The sequence below is a fragment of the Prosopis cineraria genome, unplaced genomic scaffold (assembly GCF_029017545.1).
Source record: "Prosopis cineraria cultivar Desert tree isolate PC_DT_omini unplaced genomic scaffold, ASM2901754v1 PC7, whole genome shotgun sequence".
Classification (NCBI taxonomy): domain Eukaryota; kingdom Viridiplantae; phylum Streptophyta; class Magnoliopsida; order Fabales; family Fabaceae; genus Prosopis; species Prosopis cineraria.
Window position 1 is genome coordinate 26504789 of NW_026555338.1, and position 4986 is coordinate 26509774.

Genomic DNA, 4986 nt, shown 5'->3' on the forward strand with positions numbered 1-4986 from the left:
TTTACAAAACTCCATTTAACTCTTTTTCTTTATATTACATTTAAAATTAATTATTAAGAAATCATCCAAACACCTTTAATTTGTCAGCATCAATTTTTAAAATTTTATCTAAACATCATCACATTTTAATAATTAATTTTTTTAATTGAAATTCAAACACACCGTTAATCGGATGTTCATATATCTTTCATTGACCAAATGATATTCATGGCTCCCACAAAAGTCAACACCGCTTCCATTCTTCCCTGCGTTCTGAATTAAATTTTATTGTCCAAAACGGTACCAATAAAAAGCAATGTTTCCACTTTCCACAATGACCACGTACGATCCTTCAAATCAAAATATATACATAAAAAAAACTAAGGGAGGCTCATTCACCTGAGGATCACGTACGTATTGACCCCTCACGCTCAACCACGCAGTCTTGAACATATCGTGTGGCGCGTGGTTGATTTAAGAAATAGACTATATTGTATCGTGTGTTTTTTTTTTCTTTTTGGCCAACATATTGTATCGTTTTATACTATAAAGCAGTATTATTGAGGAACAGCTTGAACAGCAAAAATGAGAAGATACATTGAGTCGAACACGTACGTTCTTAACTGACAATATGGACGCTTTCGGGACTTAGCCCTTTATTAACCAGCGCGTTCCCAAAATGAAAATAAGGCCATCTTTCTTACATGTAATTGGGCATTATGCTTCCGGCGCAAATTAAAGGGAAAATTTTATTAAATTCCCTGATCAAATTTATTTTTTTAGTCATCTCCTAAAATTCTAAAATAGCAGTTGAATTCCTGTGAGCTTTATTTGGGTTAAATTAAAATTAAGCTTTTAAGTGAAATGACGCAAATAACCTCAATTCTCTATTTTCATCTAGCACAAATTGTTCATCTGCATAATTTTATTTGTTTATATCCATAATAATGTTATGTTATTAATGAAAATTACAAATTTCACCTCTACTGATTATTCATTTTCAATACATTAATTATTTATATTTGAAGGAATTGAATTTATTTGTGCCATTTCTCTCAAAAATTTAATTTTTAAATTAGTCCAAATGGAACCCACGGGGACTAAAATGATGTTTCCAGAATTTTAGAGATGAATAAGTTTGGTCAGGGTTTAATGAAATTTTCCGCAAATTAAGTAAATATCTGTCTTAATTAATAATAGTTTTATTTATTTTAATATATTTTAATTTGCGACCTCGGGAGATAGGTGTATTCTTAAACCTTTAACACGCCTCTTCAGCTTTTATTATTTTTTTCTTTTTGAATTCACAACAGCTGTTACTTCGCGGACCCACGGGGTATTTTATTATTTCAGCATGCAAATCCGAATATGTCAATAAATGACTCGTCCACAAGCCACGTGTCACACCTATTATGCATTTTAAAAAAAAAAAACAAGGCATCTGTGTAAAATAAAAAATTTAGATTGTTTGTGATAAGTTGCACATTATATAACTTGGTCATCTTTAATTTAAATGTAGTTTTATATACTCTTATAAATAAAAAGTATGCGCCAACTTATGATAACTTTTGTTATTCATTTCTTAATTAGTTACTTCCTCAATTTTATAAAATTTATTTTTGAAGTGATTTGATGTTCCTTAAATTATTTTAAAATTATCTTATATTATATTTTCTCCTTAAATATTTTTCCTTCTCAGTTGCTAAATCATTTTTAAAAATATCTTATTAATATATAGGACGGAAGAAATATTTTGTTGCGGGCAATGTTATGAAAACCGGATTGGCCATTAAACCGGTCGAGGTACTGGTTCATAGTTCAATGGTCGGACCGCAGTTTGAACCGTGATCCAACCGGTTATAAATAAATTAATAGTTTTAAATATTATATATTTAAAATAGAAAGAAATAATCATATTAGTAACAAAAATAAATGTTTAAATTTCAAACAAAATAATATACAATAAAAAATATAACATCCATCAATATTATATTATTTTCATCCAAACATATACAAGTGTTTCATAATTCATAATTTATAACTTTAAAATATATACACATATACATAATTTATACATATTTCATACATTTTTTTATTTCATAATTCTTATTAGGTATAAATATATATAAATTATATTTTAAAATATGAATTAAAAATAAAAAATTTAAAAATAATATAACCGGTTCAATCGGTTCTTGCCCGATTTTAGCCGGTTTTACCGGTTTGTGGCTAGTTATGCCAATGCTTGATCGATTCTTGAAATTTCTAGTTTTTTGTGATGACCGGACCAGACTTAGGATCGGTTCCCGGTTGAACTAGTTGGACCAGTCAGTCTGGTCCGGTTCTGATAACACTGGTTGTGGGCACGTAATTCTAAAAAAGTTTACATCCTGTGTGCAGATAAAACTCCTATCTTCCTATTCTATTTTATATTACATTAGGGAAAGCATTAGGTAAATTAATATTAAGAAAACATTCGCATGAATTTTAAAATTTTAGATAGATATTCACCATATTTCAAAAACAAGGATTTAATACTAAGACAAAAGAACATTTCATAGTTGCATATAGAAAATTTCATCATACTAAATTCCTTGCATATAGCAATTATATTCTCTTTCTCTTATTACTTCCTTCGCCTTCTTTTATAAGATATTTTTTTAAAATATTTGATATTCTATAATATAAAATTTTGGGGAAAATATAATTTATTTTAAAATTATCACTCATTATTTCACTCTTTAAATATATAAATTTATCTCTCTCATTAAATGAATGGTATTTTAAAAAAATTTTATATTCATTTTGAAGAAATTAGTATTACAAAAATCTATATAATAATTTCATAAAATAAAGCAGAAGAACTATCAAATTTACTATACCATTATATTTTCTCAATACAAAATATAAGATATTTTATTTTGCAATAAAATGCTAAAAAATATAAATTATTTTAGGTGTCTTAAGATATAATTAATGAGATTTTAAAAAAAATTCTTAATTAAGACTATAATTAATAAATTTTTAATTAAAATAGTCTATTAAATAGAAGCAAAGGTGAAAATATATAATTTTAAAAATATTTAAAATAATTTATTGAGAGGTTGAATTTGTTGAAAATACGGAGGGAGTATGAGATAAATTATTTGTCTCAAGAATATTTCAGGTACCATTTTTTTTTAACATTTCGATGAAATAATTTTAATTCTCCTTTGAAAATTGTAGAAAACGATAAGACACTCAAAAATAGATTACATTTGGGGATCAGCTAAAACATTATAGAACTTGAGGTTAAGGTGAAAAAATGTCCTCAATGTTTCCCTCCAAGTGCACCCCATATCCTAAACTATTTTTTAGCACAATTTCATCCTAATGTATTTTTTAGTACAATATTGCCCTCTCATTAAGTGTTGATTGCTTTGACTATTATCCCTCATATGTTGACCATATTCTTCCATATGTGCTGCTAGGTCATCGTCCACATAAGTATGTGCAAATTTTAATCATATTCTGTCCAAAAGTTGAAAAGTTGAGCCTTGTTTAAAACACTCGAGTATTTGAACAAAGGTGAGACCAGAGGTTGAGTTAGGGCTAGGGTTCGAGCAGATAAAGTGGTACGTATGTGATCATAGAATCTTGTGAGGAATCTTGCTAGCTTTAGAGATGATGACAAAGTTACATGTGTGTAATTTCACCAACAGGACTGTATTCAATGTCAGTGGGTGGTTTATTAGTCTCTTAATTTGTTTGGCATGATGAATTTACAAGTGTTAATCAATTAGTTTGCTATGATGAATTTTCTAGGATGAAGTTTGAAGTAGTTATTAAAGAGGGGACCTTATAGGAGTACATGGTTAACCACATTGATCCAGAGACAAGGTTCCCAATCGCAAGTGAGAGGGAATTCAAGCAGCAAGTAATACTTGATAGCATAAATGCAGATGGTTCAAGAAGGATCCAATTGAGCGAAGATGGTGCCAATGTTATGCAACCTTCTAAACTACCCTATAAACCTCAAGGACTCATGTGGATGGGGGAGCCAAGCTATACAACATCGAGTATTGTTGCTCAAAGGAAGAGGAGGTAGGGCAACTGAGGAGGAGGACAAGGAATTCTAAAATATAGGATTAGTTATACTTTTGTTATGTACTAGTTTGGATGCTATTTTTTTGGGTATAAGAATTCTGGTTGTTATTTTGGATGCTAGAATTCTAATATATAGGCCATCATTCATATTTAAGAATAAATTTTGGTTGTTATTTTGAATTACTATATTTAAGACCAAATATGTAATGCAACATGGATTTATGCAAGTATAAGATAGTTTGTGCAAGTATGATATTTTAGTCAAATTGTGCTTAATAAGGGTAATTGGTTTATATGCTTAATCTCTGACACTCTATTCCTTTTTCTCATCTTACCCAAAGCTTAAATTTGTTATTAGGATAAGTATTTGATTTATCTTATATCCTTTCATGACTCTATCTTAGGTTTTTAAAAGGTTTTAGCTTGAATCTAATTATGCTATTAACGTTTATATTTTGATTAAGAGTTATGGAGATATTTGATTTTGACCTTATTCAGTATTTTTTTTTAAATCCCTTAATATATAAATCCATTTGATATGAAACTTCTTTTATTTGAAAATAAACTTGTATATTTTTTTAAAGAACTTAATTTCGTTCAAAATAAATTTTATATGAAAGAGAGATGATTTTTCAAAGTTAGCTATTGAAGCTTCCATTTCTTGAGAAAAACGCTATTAACCTTTGCTCACCATTTTGAGAAAAATCTAATTTGAATTTTTCAAGTAGTCTTATTTCATTGGAAACTAGACATCTAGAGCTTTCCAACCATAAGTCATTTGCCTTATTTAGAGTTAAAATGAAAGAGTTATGACTTAGAAGCTAACACAAACTCTATTTTGAAATCGTGTCCATTATTCTGGAATAGCTCACTTATTCCAATATAATCTCACTTATTCTTGTATAAACTCACTTATACCAA